We start from the raw sequence: 24600 nt of genomic DNA, 5'->3' as shown, positions 1-24600 counted from the left end.
ATCATTACTACATAACGGGAATAATGGAACAAGAAAATATTTAATATTAATAATACAGGACAAGAAGAAAACTATATTACAAGAGAATTAGTGACGGAAGATGGAATATTAGCTATTGAACAATTATGCCCTGAACTACCAAAAGCATTAATGTATACCGAAGAAATTACAGAAAATGAAATAATCATTGGAGGCGTACCAATAGTAATAAAATTTAAAATATATCAAGGAGATGAAAATATAACTTTAGGAATAAAATGGCTAGAACAAATAAAACCATATAATCTAGAAGACAAACAAGTAATAATCAATTATGAAAATAAAAAAGTAATAATAAAAAGGACTTTCGTATGATAAAAATATGAAAATATATATACTTGCAAAGATAATAATAGAGGGATATTACAACAGATATTATATACCAATGATAGATACGGAAGCAGAAGCTAATATATGTAAATATAATTGTTTACCAGAAGATAAGTGAGAAAAATTAAAAAACACCGATAGTAGTAACATGATTTAATAATGAAGGAAGTATGATCACATATAAGAAAAAAAATATAAAAATACAAATATGGGATAAGATATTAACTATAGAGGAAATATATAACTTTGAATTGACTACAAAAGATATGCTATTAGGGATGCCATTTTTAGAAAAATTATACCCACATATAATAACAAAAACACATTGGTGGTTCACAACACCGTGTAAACAAAAAATAGGAGCAAAAAGAGTAAATAACAAAAACCGAAAAACAACAGAATGGATAAAAGGAAGTGAAAAAATTACACAAAACTTAGAAAGTATAAAAGAAGAAGACCCTATGATAGAGTTAATTATATTCTCTATAGATAAAGTAAAAATAATCCAAGATAAGTTAGAATTATTATATAGTGAAGATCCTTTACAAGGATGGAAAAAACATAAAACAAAAATAAAAATTGAGCTTATTGATAATAATAGTGTAATATCCCAAAAATCATTAAAATATTATTTTAATGATTTTACAGAATTTAAGATACATATAAGTGAATTACTAGAAAAATGGTACATACAAGAAAGCAATAGCAAGCATACAAGCCCAACATTTATAGTAAATAAACATAGTGATCAAAAAAGAGGAAAAAGTAGAATGATTATTGATTATAGAAATTTAAATGCAAAAACTAAAACATATAATTACCCGATAGCAAATAAAATATTAAAAATAAGACAAATACAAGGATATAATTATTTTAGTAAATTTGACTGCAAATCAAGATTTACCACTTAAAATTAAAAGAATAATCTAAAAAACTTACAGCATTTATAATACCACAAGGATTTTATGAATGAAATGTATTATCATTTGGATATAAAAATGCACCAGGTAGATATTAACACTTTATGGATAACTACTTTAAACAACTAGAAAATTGTGTAGTATATATTGATGATATATTACTATATTCTAAAATCCAAGATAAACACATAAGATTATTAGAAAAATTCATATATATTATAGAATATTCAGGCATAAGCCTAATTAAAAAGAAAGCAGACATAATAAAAAGCCAAATAGAATTCCTAGCAATACAAATAGATAAAAAATGAATAAAAATGCAAACGCATATAGTACAAAAAATAATTAACTCAAATGAACAGCTAGATACGAAAAAGAAATTACAATCATTTCTCGGACTAGTAAATCAAGTAAGAGAATACATACCAAAATTACCAGAGAATTTAAAACCATTATAACATAAATTAAAGATGTAGAATACCAGTTTGATAAGAAAGACCAAACACAAATACAAAAAATAAAATTATTATGTAAGAACCTACCTAAACTATATTTTCCGAATGAAAACAAAAAAATTACCTATATTGTAGAATCAGACGCCAGTGAAAAAAGTTATGAAGGAATCCTAAAATAACAGTATGATGGAGAAAAATAGAACATCATTGTAGATATTATTTAGCAACATTTACTAATACAGAAATAAAATGGGAAATAAACAGGAAAGAATTATATTCAGTATATAAATGTTAATTATCATTTGAACCATATATCGTATATAACAAATTTATTATAAGAACAGATAACACACAAGTAAATTGGTGGTTAACAAGAAAAATACAAGATTCAGTAACGACAAAAGAAATAAGGAGATTAGTATTAAATATATTAAATTTTACATTTACAATTGAAGTAATAAAAACTGATAAGAATGTTATTGCAGATTACTTATCAAGACAAAGCTACTCAGACTGAGAAAGAAAATACAATTGAAGATATACTCAAAGCCATTACTACACTTTGTATAAAAGTGGATAGTATGGACAATGAGATACAAAAGCTAAAGACTAATGAAGATAATCTGAAGTCTAAAGCTAGTCAGCAGCATGACTATAAAAATGCGGAGTTACGTCGATTGGAAGACGGAAAAAACCCAGAGCTAAAATGAGACGATGGAAAACTCCTTAAAACCCATAACATTTGTTTAAATACAGCTGCAGGTACAAGCAAACGAGTTAGTGAAAAACAAAAGAATTCAAACTTAAACCAGCTATTCGAAAAACTATTCACCCCGAGGCTAACACCAAAAAACATATTAACTATAGAACCACAAACTTCTACATATGCGGATAGCCTACACCAGGACAAAATAACATATATATAACCATATTACGCGAACCTATATAGAAAATATATACAAAATCCAAACATTTTTAAACCTTAACCCCAGATCTACTACAACCCAAGAACCCAACCAAGATTATTTAACCCAAAAATTACAAGGTTATAATAAACTGATTGCACAATCGAAAACTAACGCCAACTTAGTAAGGACATGTTACAACTATGGACTATAAAATACAGTATACACATATGACGAAGATGAACTAAGTGGAATACCAGAACTACATAAAGCATTTATTACATATAAGAGAGTTACTAAGGGAAATTTATTCTATGTAAAATTTTATACAGCAACAACAGAGATATTATACGAGGAAATAAAACCTCCGATACAAGTGGTAAAGATAGGACTAACAAAAGAAATGATAATACCGGAAGATATCGAACAACAACCAGAGATACAAAAAAGCGAGATACCTAGTTTTTATGCCAATAAGAGAATAATTGGTATATCAACCATTATACAAGAGCTAGCAAATAATTATTTAAACGGAAACGTTATATGGAGCTACTATGCAAGAGATCAGTTAATGATATATTCAAATTCAAGAGAATTAAGAAGAGCAGTTATGGATGAAGTCCAGCGATGGATCTTATCATTATTAAAGCCAGAAGAACGACCTACAACAAGAGCTTTGAAGACAGGATTTATTTCAAAAGAATTATTAACCAGATGTTGTAAATTAATGGGACACAAATATCCTGACTATATATGTACAAAATGTAACGAAGAAGATAATATAATCCCAGATGTACAGCTGGAATGATCAAATAAGATAAAGACGGAAGAAGATAAGAAGGATAAAATAAGAAGAAGATGGCACATGTGTGCAAAAGAAAGTCGTAGAAAAAGAGATGAGATAAGATAGAAAGAAGAAAACAAAAGAAGAAGAAGACAAGTGTACAAAATATGTAAAAAGTCATAAAGTAGGTGCACATTATTGTCCTTATTATTATTATTATTATTATTATTATTATTATTATTATTATAGTAGGTGCACATTATTGTATTTTTGATTATTATAATATGAATTGATTATTATAAGTAGGGGAGTACGTAAAAATTCCTTTCTATATAAGGGAAAGTATGTAAATGAAAAGGCAGACAATGCCTAATATATAAAAATCCCTTTCAAAAACTCTCTCAACTGAAAACTAATATTTTAAAAGATAGTGGAGCAACAATCTGAAATCAAACCAGATATTTCAGATAGCATGAATAAGCAAGAGGCAAAGGTATATTGTTCAAAAAATATGTGGAACTAATTTCATATATTCCTGAATATTATATATATGATTGAATAAATTTATGTTAGTTATTATGTATTAGAATTATTTGAATCATGATTTCTAGTTTATTAGCACACTGGAAACAGGGAAAAAACTTCTATACTATGTCATCATAATGTTGAAACCGGTAGGCGAGGAAGCCGTTTTGGGGAGTAAACAAAGTTGAGGAGCTGATAAGAAGGAAGAATCCGCTAAAGTACGATGCTAGTAGTGACAGGAGAACATGATAAACAGATAATCTAGTTCATAATGATCTAATATGAATTTAATCAATTATGGATATGATATGAAGGAATAATTGAAAATAAAAACTGCATGATAAAGAACATTACTACATACATGCATGATGAAATAATAAAAAACTACGAAACTTTAATCCTATATATACTTAAAGGTATAGAGATAATTGAATTAAGAAGAATCATATGGGAATAAATATTTAATGATAACGAATCAGAAAATATATTAAACCAACAATGGTATGAAATAGACCTACGTGATTTAGACCTTGAAAGAATAGAATGGTATGATTTAGAAATAAATTCAGATTAAAATGAACTACGAATATTTACAATATTGGACAGAAGCTATGGAAAATATAAAACTACTAGAACAATTAATGGAAAATAATTTATATATGTACCAAAGAACCCAAGATATATTATATCTATAATATATCATAAATAATATTAAAGAGATATCAAGATTAAAACACTTAGCCAAAGAATATTACAATAAAAGCTTTAGTAAAAAATAATATTGTAAAAACATAAAAACATGAAATCCTCACCTACCAAAAATGGTATACCTACAAAAAAAATCATGAATTCCACACCTACTACACTACCAAAAATATTCCTACACTACCAAAAATATCATGAATCACTCACCTACCAATAAGATGAATTCCGCACCGAAAAATGTTATATCTAGAGTATATCATAAATAATATTGAAGAGATATCAAGATTAAGATTTTTGAAAAAAGAATATTATAATAAAATCTTTAAGATAAATTTCTCACCTACCACACTATCAAAAAATGCCCTCACCACACTATCCGCACCTACCAAAAAATGGTATTATTCCTCACTTACTACACTACCAAAAAGTCAAATAAAATTAAATAAATCAATTTCACACTGATGAATTCCACAGCCCCGAAAAATGGTATCAGAGCTATGGATGAAAAGAAATATAAGAAGAAACATACTAGTAGAGAGTTAAGAAAAAAAAGAAGAAAATTAAACAAATTATATCCGGAATATAAATAACTCAACATCACAAAAATTGATAACGAAAAATTAAATAAATTAACATATAATATATCTAAAATAGAATATAAATGTATTCAATATTTAAAAATACAATGAATAATGAGAGTAGCGAATATAGACAAAAACTTACTGAAATAATTATAGCAAAAAGACAAGAATTAGCACATAGGCAAAGTAGACTTAACAATAATATATTCGCAGGAACTTGTAAAAAATCTATAGTAGCACAAAGGAAAACTATTTTATATCTACAAATACAGATAGAAAGTTTAGAATATAAACTTCAACACAATCTTTAAACGAATAAGGAAGAATATGCCATAGACGAAAAAATATATGAAAACTATGACGGATTAAAAATAAAGATAATATTTTCTAATCTAGGAAGAAGATACAAGAAAATAGACGACAATATAAGTTTAATGTTAGAAAAAGAAACGGTAAACTAGAAGATAGTTTAACTGCTATGATAAGGATAACAAAAGAAAATGAAGAAATAGATAGAAAAACGGAAATTGAAAAAATAAAACAAAAGCAAAAAAGGAAGTACAACAATTAGAAGAAGTAAAAAATACTAAGATAATAGAACTAGAAAAAGAGCAAGCAATGTTAAAAGAAATGTATGAAATGAAACAAAAAGAAAAAGAACAAAAAGCAAAATTAGCAAATGAGATAAATAAATTTAAAGAAAAATTGCAATTAGAAGATGAATTAGAAAAAGAAGAAGAAAATAACCAAAATAATCTACCCGAAATAAGAATTGATGAAATAAATGACAATGATCTAGATGAACAACATTCGAAAACAAGCGAAACATATACAGAACTTTTAACAAAAATAGATAATACAAAGAATTTAGAAATAAATACAAGAGAAATAGACATGGATGAAAAACCTAGTACATCAGGAGTAAAAAACCCAAAAAATTTAAAATATTATAATACAAACTATGAAAAATACGATAAAGAAAAACTATATGGGATAAAAGATTGAATAAAAAATGGACCCTAAACCAATAACTGAACAACATAATTTTTTAGATTTAGACTGTGTAGCAGATATAAATAAAACAATTCAATTATGGATGGAATATCTGTCAAAACAATTAATAGATAACAAAATAATAATGATAGAAACACCATGATATATAGAAAGAACACTTATAGGAACAGTAAAATTATGGCTACAAAATTTATCAGATGAAAGTTTACAAATTCTAAGAAGTAATAAAAAATTTGATGGTGAAATAGCTACTACAACTATGTAAATATTATATAAATACGAAATAACTATAAGAAACGAATTTAGTAGTATGACAACAGAAGTAGAAGAACAAAATAAAGAAAAAATCATAAATCGGAATTGAATAACAAAATTAGCAATATGCAACATGTGTTATATAGATTAATATACCTGTGCATTTAGAGAATACTATTATAAAGGAATATATAACATAGACGAAAGTAAAGAAATAAGAAAATTATATTTTACAAAATTACCGAAACCTTTTAATTCAAAAGTAATAAAAAGCTGGAATGAAGCAGGATTAACTGATACCTTAGGAGCTAGAATAAAATTCTTACAACGATGGTTTATAGAACTATGTGAAAGACATAAAGAGGAAATAAAAATTGAAATAAGTATAATAAGCGCAGTAAAAGGTCACCTCATATACCAAAAATTTTAATTCATAATAAGTGTTAACTACTCAGTAGCAATAAATGACAGAAACATAGATAAATCACTAGTATTATATTGAAGAATGTCAGGGTTAGAATTAGCCCCAGGAAGTAAAATATTTACAGCTAGATATAAAAACTTATATGTTTTAACAACAAAACATAAAATAACAGCAAAAAATAAAATAAATAAAAATAGAAGATCCTTTTGAAAGGATAGTTACAGTCATAGATAATAATGATTATAGTTATAATGATATTGATATAGAAGAAGATTTAGAAATAGTAAAAGAAAGATTAAACACATCAAAAAGAATAAACTGTGAAATACCACAAATTTCATCAAAAATGAGTACCTCAAGAAGAATAGATAAAACTCCACAAAAATCAATGGAAGAAGAAATAAAACCACATCATTACTACATAACGGGAGTAATGGAACAACGAAAATATTTAATATTAATAAATACATGACACGAAGAAAACTATATTTCAAAAGAATTAGTAACGGAAGATGAAATAATAACTACTGAACAATCATGCCCCGAACTACCAAAAACATTAATATATACCGAAGAAACTACAGAAAAAGAAATAATCATTGGAGGAGTACCAATAGTAATAAAATTTAAAATATATCAAGGAAATGAAAATATCACTTTAGGAATAAAATGACTAGAACAAGTAAAACCATATAATTTAGAAGACAAGCAGTTAACAATAAATCATAATAATAAAAAGATAATAATAAAGATAAAAATATGAAAATATATATACTTGCAAAGATAATAATAGAGGGATATTACAACATATATTATACACCAATGATAGATACGGGAGCAGAAGCTAATATATGTAAATATAATTATTACCAGAAGATAAGTGGGAAAAATTAAAAAACACTGATAGTAGTAACATGATTTAATAATGAAGGAAGCATGATCACATATAAGACAAAAAATATAAAAATACAAATATGGGATAAGATATTAACTATAGAGGAGATATATAACTTTGAATTGACTACAAAAGATATGTTATTAAGGATGCCATTTTTAGAAAAATTATACCCACATATAATAACAAAAACACACTAGTGGTTCACAACACCGTGTAAACAAAAAATAAGATCAAAAAGAGTAAATAACAAAAAATGAAAAACAACAGAATGGATAAAAGGAAGTGAAAAAATTACACAAAAATTAGAAAATATAAAAGAGGAAGACCCTAAGATAGAATTAATTATATTCTCTATAGATAAAGTAAAAATAATCCAAGATAAGTTAGAATTATTATATAGTGAAGATCCTTTACAAGGATGACAAAGACATAAAACAAAAATTAAAATTGAGATAGTTGATAATAATAGTATAATAACCCAAAATTCATTAAAATATAATTTTAATGATTTAATAGAATTTAAGATACATATAAGTGAATTACTAGAAAATAGGTACATACAAGAAAGCAATAGCAAACATATAAGCCTATCATTTATAGTAAATAAACATAGTGAACAAAAAAGAGGAAAAAGTAGAATGGTTATTGACTATAAAAATTTAAATGCAAAAACTAAAACATATAATTACCCAATACCAAATAAAATATTAAAAATAAGACAAATACAAGGATATAATTACTTTAGTAAATTTGACTGCAAATCAGGATTTTACCACTTAAATTTAGAAGAAGAATCTAAAAAACTTACGGGATTTACAGTGCCACAAGGATTTTATGAATGAAATGTATTACCATTTGGATATAAAAATGCACCAGGTAGATATCAACACTTTATGGATAACTATTTTAAACAATTAGAAAATTGTGTAGTATATATTGATGATATATTACTATATTCCAAAACACAAGATGAACATATAAAATTATTAGAAAATTTTATACATATTATAGAATATTCAGGCATAAGTCTAAGTAAAAAGAAAACAGACATAATGAAAAAGCAAATAGAATTCTTAGGAATACAAATAGATAAAAATGGAATAAAAATGCAAACACACATAGTACAAAAAATAATTAACTCAATTGAAGAACTAGATATAAAAAAGAAATTACAATCATTTCTAGGACTAGTAAACCAAGTAAGAGAATACATACCAAAATTAGCAGAAAATTTAAAACTAATACAACAAAAATTAAAGAAAGATGTAGAATACCAGTTTGATAAAAAAGACTAAACACAAATACAAAAAATAAAACTATTATGTAAAAACCTACCTAAACTATATTTTCCTGACGAAAATAAAATATTTACTTATATAGTAGAATCAGACGCCAGTGAAAAAAGTTATGGAGGAGTCTTAAAATATAGATATGATAAAGAAGAAATAGAACATCAGTGTAGATATTATTCAGGAACATTTACCAATACAGAAATAAGATGGGAAATAAATAGGAAAGAATTATATTCAGTGTATAAATGTTTACTATCATTTGAACCATACATTGTATATAACGAATTTATTATAAGGACATATAACACACAAGTAAAATGGTGGCTTACAAGAAAGATACAAGATTCGGTAACTACAAAAGAATTAAGAAGATTGGTATTAAATATATTAATTTTTACATTTACAATTGAAGTAATAAAAACTGAAAAGAATGTTATTGCAGATTACTTATCAAGACAAAACTACTCAAACTGACAAAGAAAATATAATGGAAGAGATACTCAAAGCCATTACTACACTTTGCATAAAAGTGGACAGTATGGACAATGTGATACAAAAGCTAAAGACTAATGAAGATAATCTGAAGTATAAAGCTAGTACAAGTCAGCAGCATGACTATAAAAATGCGGAGCTAAGTCGATCGGAAGACTCTAAAAATCCAGAGATAAAAGGTGACGTTGGGAAACACCTTAAAACCCATAATGTTTGTTTAAATACAGCTGCAGGTACAAGCAAACAAGGTAGCGATAAATAACATAAAAATACGAACTTAAACCAGCTATTCGAAAAACCATTTATCCAAAGGACACCTAAACATATGTCCATAGAACCACAAACATCTACATACGCAGATAGTTTGCAAAACCAAAATGAGAAAAAGACATATAACTACATCACACGAACCTATATAAAAAATATACACAAAATCCAAACTTATTTAAATCTCAACCCCAGATCAACTACAAAAGAACCAAACTAGGATTATTTGACACAAAAGTTACAAGGATATAACAAGTTAATTGCACGACCAAAAACTAACGCTAATTTAGTAAGAACATGTTACAACTACGGACTGTTAAATACTGTATACACATACGACGAAGAAGAAGTTAGTGGAATACCAGAACTACACAAAGCATTCGTCACATACAAAAGAGTTACAAAAGGAAATTTATTTTATATAAAATTCTATACAGCACCAGCGGAGATATTATACGAGGAAATAAAACCTCCAATACAAGTTATCAAGATAGGACTAACTAAAGATATGATTATACCCGAGGACATCGGACAACAGGAAGAGATATGCAAAATAGAGATACCAAGTTTTTATGGCAACAAAAGAATAATTGGTATATCAACTATTATACAAGAATTAACAAACAATTATTTAAACGGAAATGCTATATGGAGTTATTACTCGAGAGATCAATTAATGATATATTCAAATTCAAGAGAACTGCGAAGAGCAGATATGGATGAAGTCCAACGATGGATCTTATCATTATTAAAACCAGAAGAACGACTTACGACAAGAGCACTAAAGGCATAATTTATTTCAACAGAGTTATTAATCAGCTATTGCAAGTTAATTGACATAAATACCCTGATCATATATGTTCAAAGTGCAACGAAGAAGATAACATAATTCCAGATGTAGACTTGGAATGATAATGAAGATAGAAACAAGGATAACAATGAAAGATAAAAGGGGACAAAGGAAGATGGACAAGATAAGAAGTCAAGAAAGCTAAAGTCATCTACGTATTAAAAATTATTGCAAAGATGTAAAAGTCATAAAGTTATTTAACTTATTAGAAATAGTAGTAGACATGTGTAAAGTAGGAATAGTTAAAAGATGTAAAGTTTCATAAAGTAGATAAGTAGATATGCTGGGTCATAAAGTAGATAAGTTGGTGTGTCATAAAGTAGATAAGTTGGTATGGTGTGCCAGAAAGTGGATATATTATAAAAAATAGGCACATTATTAAGTAGAATAGTACGTGCATTGTGGTGCATGATTGTAAAATATCCTATAGAAAGGAATGTATACATAACATAAAAGGCAGGCAATGCCTAATATATAAAAATCCCTTTCAAAAACTCTCTCAACTGAAAACTAATATTTTAAAAGATAATGGAGCAACAATCTGAAATCAAACCAGATATTTCAGATAGCATGAATAAGCAAGAGGCAAATGTATATTGTTCAAAAAATATGCGGAACTAATTTCATATATTCCTGAATATCATATATATGATTGAATAAATTTATGTTAGTTATTATGTATTAGAATGATTTGAATCATGATTTCTAGTTTATTAGCACACTGGAAACAGGGAGAAAACTTCTATACTATGCCATCCTAATGTTGAAACCGGTAGGCGAGGGAAGCCGTTAGGGGAGTAAACAAAGTTGAGGCGCTGATAAGAAGGAAGTATCCGCTAAAGTACGGTGCTAGTAGTGACATGAGAACATGATAAACAGATAATCTAGTTCATAATGATCTAATATGAATTTAATCAATTATGGATATGATAGGAAGGAATAATTGGAAATAAAAAACTCGCATAACAACGAACATGACTACATACATGCATGATGAAATGATAAAAAACTATGAAACTTTAATCTTATATATACTTAAAGGTATAAAAATAATTGAATTAAGAAGAATAATATGGGAAAAATATTTAATGATAACGAACCATAAGATATATTAAACCAACAATGGTATGAAATAGACCTACATGATTTAGACCTCGAAAGAATAGAATGATATGATTTAGAAATAAATTCAAATTAAAATGAACTACGAATATTTACAATATTGGAACTATTAGAACAATGAATGAAGGAAAATTTATATATGTACCAAAGAACCCAAGATATGTTATACCTAGAATATATCATAAATAATATTAAAGAAATATTCAAATTAAAACAACTATTGAAAGAATATTACAATAAATATTATTACATTTTACCATGAATTTCGCACCCTCAAAAAATAATATTAAAGAGATATCAAGATTAAGAAACTTAGCAAAAGAATATTATAGTAAAATCTTTAAAATAAATTACTCATCTACCCACTACCACTTCCATGAATTCCTCAACTACCAGTTTTGCACCGAAAAATGGTATCAGAGAACTTAACATATTTGTATTAATTTATATTATATTTAATATAATTTTGTAAAGTGTTACCATTAATTAATAAGTAAGAAAAAATGGGTGTGTGATTTTTTTGTACAAATCTATATATTGATATAAAGCTAATCATAGAAAAGGTGATGTAACATCTTTTTACAGTCAACTTTTAGATTTATCTTTATTTTCCTTTTCTTTCGACACTTTTTCTGATTTTTAATTGCATTTTTAGTTGATTTCTTCCTATTCATAAAATTCAATTAAACATGAAATTGCAGTAAAGACTCAATTGAATGTGATGGTAGCCCATGGTTGAGGCATTCAATTAATTTAGTCAATTTACTCTCCTTTATTACTAATTTTAACCTATTTACAGTAAAAAAAATAATCAAGTAGGCACAATTAATGCATTTAGTATTCATTTACTTATAGTTATACTCAAATTCGTTAGTCTTTTCTTACGTTATGTTACTATTTTTTTATTACTATAAATACTAAAGAAAATTATTTTCACTGCATAACATTCTTCCTTTTTCATTCCATAGCTTTCTTCTCAATTCTTCATTAGTATTGATTTGCTCCTTTTCATTAGTATTAGGAAATAATGAAGAATTAGCATATAGCAGTACTTGTGAAAAGTATTTGTCCAAATTCAAGCAAGAAAAATAGCTGTAGCAATATATCAAATTTTTGTTACTCTTATTATTTGTTGCAAGTTTGTTGTCACGACCCAAAATGAGTCGTGAGTGGCACCCACACTTAACCTCTTGAGTAGGCGAACCAAGGAATCTAAAACCCAACATATATCAATAATTCAACTACGAATAACAATAAGGTACGAAAGCTCAAAACTTGTTAAAGTAACCAATCAAATAAATTTATAAGGTCTATTACATATTATCCCCAAAAACTGAAAGTCATCACATCAAGGACATCTAATCTTCAAATACTAAGTCTAAGAGTATTAAAGACACCAAAATAAATGAATAAAGTAGTTTATGTCGGAAAACTAAGGACATCATGCCATGACCAAGAGAATCCAACACGAGCTGGAATGAATAGCTCACCCTGGAACCTGATGTGCTGGAGACTGGATAGAGCTGAGGGCGAGTCGAAGTCACTGATACACTCGCTGCACTCCACAAAAAGAAAACAAAGAAAAACACAAGTAGGGCTCAGTACAGGGCAACACGTACTGAGTAGATATCATCGGCCAACCCAAAATAAAAACTAATATGTAATGAATAATAGTATAAAATCAACTATGACACTTAGCAGGTGGCAAGCAACAAACACATGAACCAGTGTCAACAACACTAAAGTAAGTACGTAATCAATCAACATATCAAGATCACACATGAGGACTCATGCCTCCAAACCAAACTAATTTGGGAATTGAGTTCTTTGAGATTGAGTACATTAAGTTAATTCGATATCTTTTTCCTTTAATGTTACCGTGTCGGAACGTGACACTCCGATCCAATAATATCATTAATTTGTTTCATCAAACATTCTTTATTCAAGGCATCACTTCGATAGAGAGGGTTTCAGATTATAAATTTCACGGTCTCAGGATTTTAGACCAATCACAAACCATACAACCAAACCACACAAAATCATACAATCAAGTACATAGAGAACTTCACAATATCACTCAATACATATTAGTCACTATTAAGAGTCTAACTATCGAAATAGAATAAACCATAACCTACCTCCATCGAAGAACTGACGTCAGACAAGCTACTTCTCCAATGCCTTTCCTTTCCTCAATGCCTCCGAACCTTTCCAATCTATCAAGTATATATGCATAATTTGTAAGTTAACAAGCCTATAAGCACTCATATTAGTCTATGTCTAGCCTATACCCAAAAACTCCCCTAATTCTATAATCAACTTCCTAAAGTTCAAACCTAAGGGTAAGTCTTAATTCCTCCCATTAGCATAACTTTAATGTAATTCATATAATATACTACACCTTATATTTAATTACCTCTATCTCAATATATCAAATTTTAATTTATAATATGGTAAAACTGAAACCACTGATCACGATATCAGTGGCAGCCAACACATGAAACCACAAAATAAACTAACCAAAGAAAACAAATGTAACACGGAGACCTATGAAACCCATTCCAAAATATGGACATAACAATGACAGTTCAATTCTATAAACTTTCACCTGCAATCCACTCTTTAACTCAATAAACAATAATTTACCACTTATTGTTTTAGTACTTCACAATAATTTAATCAAACCAACCAACCAGTAACTAACCATTGGCACCAATTACTTTAGTTCCTGATTATTTTCTCCATTAGTCATATCAATATGCACACACTTATAAATTGCAGACTATCTCACTTATGACAATACACTATACACCTCATTCCTAACTAAATTAAATAATCTCACTGGAAATCAGCCAATCCGTGGGAGACAAATTTGTCTCCAACAATCCCACCCCAACGCCATTAATCATCAAAATTCAACCTAACACTATCACTGAAAACTCGTTCTTTTCAATTTCCCGTCTAATAACAATAATATAATACTATAATCATAAAGCCTTTGCTCATATTCACAAAATACATATTGGATTTTACCTGAAGCACTCGTCGGCCTATCTGCAAATTGTATCGCCGTAGTTGAAGTTCTCTTGAGTTGGAATGGGAACCCCTAATTATTATCTAAGCCTAATTTTGGGAGTGGTAGAAGTGACCCACTATTAATTCTAATGCTATTTTTCTTAACCGCCAACTAAATAAATTATTAAAACTACCCCATAAATTCTATAATTGTAATTACGAATAGTCTAAAACACTCATTTAAAATCTATCGGAAAGAGTATTTTATACAATAAAAGCTCTAATACTCAAAACGATCAAATGAGGTGAATATTCTATTATAAATTCTAGAAATAATTGTATTAATTTCATATTGGATTTTGATAATTCTTACTACTTGAAGAATACATTATTATTAGCTATACATCAATTCTGTTACTATTTTATTAATTTATTGCAAGTTTGTACGTAATTATAGATGAGAATTGAAATATAATAAAAAAAATTGTGGGTTACATTTCCTATTGTAATTTTAGGAATAATTATATTAATTTCATATTGAATTTTGGTTGATTTTATACATGTTCCCAAAACAAATGACATCCTCAGGAAATGTGGTGTTTTTTTCATCTTAAAATAATCTATATACAATATAAAAAGACATAGATAAAAGAAGAGTGGTGTAACATCTCATTTTTGTCTAAAAAATTCATTAATCCTTTTTATTTTTTAAATTATTTTATTTTAAATATTCATCTTCATCTCCCAAGATTTTATTCTTAATCAATTAATAATATATAATTCACATCAAATTACTTTATTTATAAAAAATCTATCAACTAATTAGATTAATAAATTAAATATTTCTTTGACAATAGCCAACCCACATAGAATGGAAATTCCTCTCCACAAATTTGCTCGGGGTTCGGTTCATTAGCAGGTATTTGTTTAGTCATTCAGATAGTGACTGGCATTTTTTTAGCTATGCGTTACACACCTCATGTGGATCTAACTTTCAACAACGTAGAACACATTATGAGAGATGTTGAACGAGGCTGGTTGCTCCGTTATATGCATGCTAATGGGGCAAGCAGGTTTTTCATGTTTGTGCAATAACTCCTAAAGAAGAAGTGAAAATGTTCCTTAGCATCATCACTAATAATTTATTCTTCTGCCTCTTGATATTTTAATTTTTTGCCATATATTATAATTATAGTATAACTTACATAAATCTAATAGTGTAAAACCTAAATTACATTCTATCCCTACTCTTTTCTATTTTACAAAAATTCCTTAAAATATCAACCATACGGATACACTAATTGTGATACATTATAAAACTTGTATGTTGTGCTTAATATGGAATATTAACATAAAATTGATTTTCTTTCTCATAAATCACGCAGATTTGATTGATATCAATCCATTCCATTCTGTAACAACTTCACAAAATTCAAAATTCAGATTTTCATCTTCTCTATCAATTTGAAATCGTAAAAGTTCCACAGGAGGAATTGCCCTTCTTTGTGTTGTTGCTCAACAACCTGTCAATGTTAGCATCGATGGAACGATTGTTGATTTTCAATTGTATAGAGGGGGTACTCTTATCTGTTACTCTTTTTTTACACATTTTTTTGCCCTTTCTTCTTTCAAGAATCCCAAAAATGACGTGCACTTTGTCCTTTTGTATTATGAAAATATGCAGGGAATCTACGATGAAAGTTGCTCTAGTAGTCCAGATGACTTGAGCCATGGAGTACTAATGGTAGGATATAGTTTTGAAAGAGATGATAACTACTGGATAATCAAGAACTCATGGGGATAATCATGGAGAGTGGAGGGATATGGATACATAAGAAAAAACAGTGATTTGCCATATGGTGTTTGTGCCATTATTTCATTGGCTTCTTATTCGAAGAAGAAATTATCTTTTGTATTAACTCCTTATCCATCTCTGGCCGTTCAACCACCTCCTCCACCATTCCCTCTGCCCTCTCCACCATTGGTATATAATTTTTTTTAATGTATTATTGTTATAGTATTATTTTATCGTTTTGATGTGAATATGTAAGTCATGATACGTTAGTGGTAAACGATCCGCATATATTGTAATTTTGTATCTATAGATTATGATGTGGTCATTATTTTGTATCCGAATGTGATTTGTATAAAATGTATCATCATTATATATTGTATATGATACATGTAATAAATAGATTAACAATTGGAACGGATTAGATGCGTTTGTATCAGCTTATTATTGTGTATATTGTACATATAAATAGTGTAACAATTAAGATATGTAAATTACTTGTTTAGATCAAGACAAATATGGATGATACATTAATATGGTTACAAAATTGTGTCGACATGTGTTGGTTTGTTGTTAGATATGTGTTGCATTGAAAATTGAAAAAAATGTATTTCATATAATGTATCATTAAATTTTTTAATGTTTGCAGATTATTTCATGTCGTCTGAGTTTTTATGTATCAAGATTATTATTGGGTAATACGTACATATACATCGCATTCTAAGTTGGATAAGACTGAATAAATATTAAAGAGTGCAGATACATAACACATAAGTGATTTGTTACGGTCTATATAGCCTTTTAAATTTGAATGAGATTGATGATTCATTGAAAAACTTGATACATGTAAATGATACATTAGGTAGTGTTTATGTGTCAAGTACATTTATATTGAACATGATAAAACTAATTGAAGATTCAACAACACTAGGGTTATGTATCAACACCTCAAATATAAATATGATACATTGTATAAAACAAGGATGAACGGAGAATCATATACATTAGAGAAGTAAATATTGCTTGTAAAGTGTTCTATATCCTTTTAAAATTTAAAAATATTGATGATACATTATAAAACTTGATATATTGTAAATGATACATTAAACATTACTTATGTATCAAGTATATAAGTATTGCACATGAAACTGACTAGTAGAATATTCAACAATATTAGAATTATGTATCAATGTAATAAATATATACTTGATGCATTACATAAAACATAAATTTATTGTAGCATTAATGTATCCGAAATTTCATACCACTAACAAAGGTTAATTTAAGAAACAAAAAAACAAGATACATGGAGAATCGATAACTTTGATAAAGATAGGCGTGAAGATGCATCCTTCTTCGATCTTGCCTTCAACAATGTCAACATCTATATTTTCAACAAAGGCTACCAAGTTCCCCAAATCCTTCTTGTCCCTGTGTATTTTGATCCCTTCTGGGTTTCATTCTCATCAGGCTAGACCATGTCATAAACTACAATATTACGATATTGGGTCAACATGTCAAGTATGGTAAGCATATTCTGCAAACACTTTTTCCATACGTTTTACCAACATGTGCCCACTGAGAATTGAATTAACATTAGTAAATTGATGATGAAAAAAAACAAAAAACAAGGATGAACGGCGAAAATCAAGGAAGACGAAAATTACCTATTCAAGAAGTTGAAATTGATTTGAGTGGAGAGAGAGAGATTTTGAATTTCAAATTGTTAGGAAGGAATTAATTGATAAGATTGTGGGAGTGAAGTTAGGGAGAGATTAATGGAGTGAATTAAGGGAGAAAAATATTAGTTTTGGGAGTATGAAGTTATGCATCAGGAGGTTAGGATTTGGGAGTAAAATAAGGGATTTTGGTAATATTTTGAAATGATAGGGAATAATAGAAATTATGGTAAATAAAGGTATGTAGATAGGTAATTTTTCCTATATTATATTACTCTTTATTAGAAGTTGGACTTAGGGTGTACTAACACTACTTTATGCAGTTGTACAAAATGCACTAATAAATGTATTCTTTTAAAGGATAATTTAGTAATTTCGTCTTATTACTCTATATTACTTTTATGGCAACATGTGTACTACATATGTGATAATAATATTCTTCCTTCACTTTTCTCTTCTAAAGCCATCTCCAACCCTGCTCTCTTTTACTCTCCATTCTCTATATTTGGAGAGAAAAAAAAAGAGAATTTTCTCTCCAAACACTCTCTATATTACTCTCTACCGTTCTCCAAATTTGGAGAACTACTATTCATACTCTCTATTTCACTTTTTGAATATTATATTATTATTTTCTATTATTTTGTAATTAACATATTATTTTCATTTAAGACTATTAATTAAATGTCTAATATTCGTAATTCTTTTAAAAGGTAATATAAATTTTAAAAATATATTATATAATATATACTACTTTCATCTCGAATTAATAATATATTTTTTTAAAATTTTCATCACTTGGTGATACAATTTGATGTTATTATTAATTTTCACTATGAAAAATGCACAAAACTTAAATAATAAGATACAAATTTTAATTTAAAATATATTACATAAAATAATAATTTAAATACAAGATAACAATATAGTATTATACATAACATAATAATTTTAAAAGTCACAACAATAATTTAGTAATCCGAGAGTTTGTTTCAAGATTTAACAATATTCAAAAAAGGAAGTATGTAGTGTATGATTTAGAGAAGTTGCAGTTGTGATTGCGATTGTACTTATCGATTTCTTTTTTCTATTATTCGTAGCTGTTCTTTAGAAATTTAGAATGAAATATAATTTAATATTAAATAAAGAATTTCAAAAATTAAATTTTATATAAAATGAAAATTATATAGGATGATTATTTGGAAAAAAGAAAGAAAAGATTTAGAATATAAAATAAGAAAATTAAAGTGAAATAGAAAAAAATAATATAATATTGAAGAAAGAGAAGAAGATTTTTTTTAGAGAGTAAAATAGAGAATTAGGTTGGAGTTGGTTGTCTGAAAAAACAGAGGACTCTATATTTGGAGAGTAAAATAGAGTGAAGATTGTTTGAGAAATGATTGATTGTCCAGGTTTTTTCTTTTTCAGTTTTGCGACTCTTTCAGTTCGTTCTTCTTTGAGTTTTCTTTCACCATTTTCTTTGTTTGCGCTCTCCCCTGATTGTTATATGTGATAACATTCAGCTCTAATGGATGTGTTGTTTCAGTTCCATAAATTAGGATTTAGTTCTACTCTAATATCAGTGAGAAGCTTTCATAGAATAAAATTAAATTTACCGAAGGCTATTGTGAAATTTTCCGAGTCTTTGGCTCTTTTGTTAATATACTTTTTTTAGAGAGTAAAATAGAGAATTAGGTGGAGTTGGTTGTCTGAAAAAACAGAGAACTCTATATTTGGAGAGTAAAATAGAGTGTAGGGTTGTTTGAGAAATGATTGATTGTCCAGGTTTTTTCTTTTTCAGTTTTGCGACTCTTTCTGTTCGTTCTTCTCTGAGTTTTCTTTCACCATTTTCTTTGTTTGCGCTCTCCCCTAATTTTTATATGTGATAACATTCAGTTCTAATGGATGTGTTGTTTCAGTTCCATAAATTAGGATTTAGTTCTGCTCTAATATCAGTGAGAAGCTTTCATAGAATAAAATTAAATTTACCGAAGGCTATTGTGAAATTTTCTGAGTCTTTGGCTCTTTTGTTAATATATTTTTTACATGTTACTGCACTTTTTGTCAATTTTATAGCCGTCAATGGCATTAAGAAAAACTTGAAGAGAATAAAAGAATGATATGTCAGCAAAATTTCTAAATGTTAGTACGTAATACACTTATATTGTCGATTTGTGAAAGTCATTCAACTTCCGCTTTCCTTCGATCTCCACCCTCTTTTGGAATAATTTCACTACATAGACCTATTTGTGCTAAAATTAAATGAAAGGAGAAGTGCTCAATGTCATGACCCAGACCGTCGTGATTGACACCCACACTAACCCTCCGGTGGGAGAACCACTACTACAACCCAAGCTAAGCAACTTACGAAAAACTAAGACATTTAAAGATACGGAAGAAACTTTAAATGACCAAAAGAAATACGGAGTTCCCATAAACTCCCAAAGGTTTAAACAAACTAGCCAAACTAATGCGAAAGGACAACCCCTAGAACCTGAAAGTCATTGTACCAAAACTCTACTAACGACAAGTCTAAGAACAAGGGGTACAACCTCGAAATTAAACAAACACCTTAAACAAATAGTCTGAGTCCGAAAAGAGTGAAATTAAACAAGAGAGATCCATGGCAGCCTGAAAGAACTGGCTCACCCTTGAATCTGTTCACGCTCAATAGTCACCTAGCTGAGGTTTATCAATAGGCGCCTGAAGATTCCCTGTACTCAACAAAGAAAGAGCAAATGTAGTATCAGTACACAACCACAGTGTACTGGTAGGATCACACGGCTATCCCAATAAGTGAAACACATGCAAGTAACCACGACATTATAAAACAAACATATACCGTACATTTACAATATTAGTCATCTTTTCAAGATCAATGTAGCATTCCACGTTCTCAATAATACACATTGGTTATCATTTTAGAGCAACAAACAGTCTTTCAATATCAATCATCATTAAATATGAACGTAATCATCACAAGTAGATACACAACACAATTCAATGGTCCTCTCAGGGAATCCAATTCAATGGTCCTCTCATGGAACCCATACCCAAACTATTAGTGTACCGGTACGTGGTACCCATTCCAAGTTAGTGTGTCGGATCGTGACACCCATTCCAATATTTATGTCTGTACGTGGCAACCGATTCTAGTTAGTGTGTTAGATCGTGACACCTGTTCCAATGTTTATGTCGGTGCGTGGTAACCGATCCAGTTAGTGTTTCAGAACGTAACACCTGATCCATTCAACAAGCCATAATCACAATCATAAGTACATTCTCACAATCATAAACTCAAGTCATGATTCATGGCATTCAATTATTCAATTATCCTCATTCACGATTAGTGTGATCAATAATGCAACATTCGCATACATACATGCATTATAATGAAGCAAGTACAAACATATATCACACAACACGAAATCATAACCATCACCTACCTCAAATCCAAGCTTGAATCCCCTAAGGCACTTGAATCTTCCCTTTCCATATTCTTTCCGCTTGTTCTAGGTCTACAAACAATTAATATACACAAGGATCAACAATTAAAAGTCTAATTATCCGGATTATAACAAACCCAATAACCCTAGACCAAACCCAAGATCTTAATACCCAATTTAGGGTTATTTCCACAATTAGTTTCAAATCAAAACCCTCCCCCATTGATAATTACCTACTAGTTTATATTCTACGGATTGATAAATAGATTCGGGGAGTTAAAACCTTACCTTTAACCTTAAGAATGGTGAAAAATGGTCAAGAACTCGCCTGGGGTCGTCTCCTAGCTCTCAAAGTCAAAAAGTGCAGAATAAAATTATTTTGGGGTTTATTTCCGACTTAAATCGTGACTGTCCCGCTATGGCGGCCCCGCCTTGGCGAAATAAATTCCGCCACAACGGCTTGCACGGGAACAAAATGTCGAATCAAGAGCTCCAAGCCCCTATGTCACAATACATCTTCATCCCATGACACTCAGAAAGTACCCATTCACGCTAAGATCAATTTCGGGAGTTCTACTCGCCCGAATTCAATTCTGTAAAGTCGTACGAGTTCCTTAACGTCTTAGATACCCACTCATGTAATCGCATTCCATATTAAACATCTCATTTGTTACTTGATTTCTCTAGACATCAATACTCCGATTTCGTCCAAATCTGGACTAGGCTAGGAAACTTCAAGTTACTACCAAAAAGTTTTCCGGCCCAAAATTTTTCCTCGTTGGCTTTTCTATAACGACATGAACAAGTCGTTACACTCAATGATTTAAGTAGACTAAGTAAGTTAAGATTTCTGTGATGTTTACTTTGTGGTTATACTTTTTCTTGATGAATTTGCAGGACTTATTTTCAAATTTATGGTGATTGTGTTTTCTATTTAAAAAAAATATTGATTAGTGTTAATCAGGTAAACGATAAAGGTAATGCTGAAATTGTGACCTCTTTATAGGAGTTGTATTGGTGATTAACTTTAAGAAATATTCAGGTGTGATTAGTTACCAAGATGGATTAGTTGAGAAGGAAGATATGCATGAGGTTCAAAGACTATTTGAGTATGTTTGTGTCTCTATTGTGTAAGTTGTTTGTTGATCCATGTGTACATGTGGTGTCAGAACTATAAGCTTTTCGTATATGTCAGTTTTATTTATTAATCATTTGCTGAAAGTACTTATGCAAATGATGTATATAAAAGCAAATTTATTATTTATCTTTATCGGTGTCATCAAATTTTTCATTGTCTCACTTGTGAGAGCTATTAAGATCTCCTTTTAATAATGGAAAGAAGACACATGCTTATTATTTTGAAAGCATTGTATTGTTTGGCTTTAGTTCTTGCTATTATTGTTCTTACCATCCCTTATTTTTAAGGATCATAATCATCAGTTGTTGGACCCGTGCTCAAGCACGGGCCATGGCCAATCTAGTATATATATGTGTGTGTGTGTGTTCTCATTCCTATTTTGGGGTATGTTTCCTTTTGTCTTTCTGATTATCCAAAATATATTTATTAATAATTATATTTTTGGGTATATTTTGTACTATGGCTTGATCCTCTTTGTGTTCATTATTTTACCTAGATAAATAATTATTTTTTTTGTTTGAATATATGTTATTAGAGATATTATGAACTATACTCAAGAATGAAAACGTTGAAAAGGTCTATAAAAATAATTGGAGTGACATTCAACAACAATTGTTCCATATTTCTCGTTTCTTGAAGTGATTTTTGTGTGTATTTTATTTTTTTCCGTTTAATTTTCACAATATGCCTAAAAAATTAAATGGGCGGATTTTTTAAGTATACAAATTAACAATTGTATTTACACCAACATAGCAATATTTTTTTTTCCAATTATATAGCAATACTTTTTTTTTCAAAAGTAGAATTTAAATTAGAAAAATAAAATTTCCAAATCAGCCATGCTTATCCCACTTCCCATAAATTTCTCCAATAATTTTACCTTCCCTAATTTATTCAAATATGCTATATATTATCTCCCATAAATAAAGGTTTCCTACCAAAAACATAACTCCTTTCTCTGACTTAAAAAATCGGCCAAACAAAAAACGATTATTGAAAAAAATGCATACCAATAATTTCTCAATTCTAATTCTAATTCAACACAACGGGCGATGGGACTCAGCAGGTAATTATATAAAAATAATTCTCATGATTTTTTATTTTGTGATTGAATTTGATTTTTCAAAAATATCTATTTTGTACTTTTTGGTAGTTATTCGTTTTATATATTTTGTCAATTTTGGTGTAAATTAATTCATACAATTTGGTTGACGTTCGGGATCGTCAAAATTAATTCATACAATTTTGGTGTAATTTCAACAATTTCGTATGATTTTGTTGTACACTGATGTGTAAAATTTGTTTTTAGTTAAACTATGTTTAATTGGTATGATGTGTTCCGTATGGTAGCAAATATTTTATATCAATAAGTTTTCAATATGTATTTCTGTATTTGTTTAGGTATTTGATCTGGTATAATTGTCACTAATAGCTGACACTAAACAAATAGCCTGATGCATGATTTGGTGTATTGTTTGGTCAAATTATAGTATCTTACTTATGAACGTATATTAAAGTGAGTGTAGTTATAAATAATTTGGTGTAATTGGTGGTGTCAACAACTACAAGTTTGACGATCTATGGTATATAATTAGAACCTCGTAATAAAGTTATGTTACATATTTTAGTGAATTTTAAGTATGTGAATTGGTGTAAATAATAATGTTCAAAATAG

General features: G+C 28.6%; 1 protein-coding gene across 2 annotated transcripts in view; it reads right to left on the bottom strand.

Annotated features, from left to right (window-relative positions):
- The window catches only part of LOC125825807 (eukaryotic initiation factor 4A-2-like), a 468338-nt gene that overhangs the window by 413190 nt on the left and 30548 nt on the right, over positions 1-24600 (bottom strand). Inside the window, exon 1 of one of the 2 annotated variants that reach the window (XM_049505099.1) lies at positions 9269-9273. The exons of the other annotated variant lie outside the window; for it this stretch is intronic. The gene's annotated coding sequence lies outside the window, so the exon portion shown is untranslated. Of the gene's footprint in view, positions 1-9268; positions 9274-24600 lie in introns of those variants that run through there. 2 annotated transcript variants of the gene reach the window in all.

The sequence above is a fragment of the Solanum verrucosum genome, unplaced genomic scaffold (assembly GCF_900185275.1).
Source record: "Solanum verrucosum unplaced genomic scaffold, falcon-dt-bn FXZP01000247.1, whole genome shotgun sequence".
In the NCBI taxonomy this organism is placed as follows: domain Eukaryota; kingdom Viridiplantae; phylum Streptophyta; class Magnoliopsida; order Solanales; family Solanaceae; genus Solanum; species Solanum verrucosum.
Note: the sequence above shows the minus strand (reverse complement) of the source record. Positions and strands in the feature narration are given on the sequence as shown.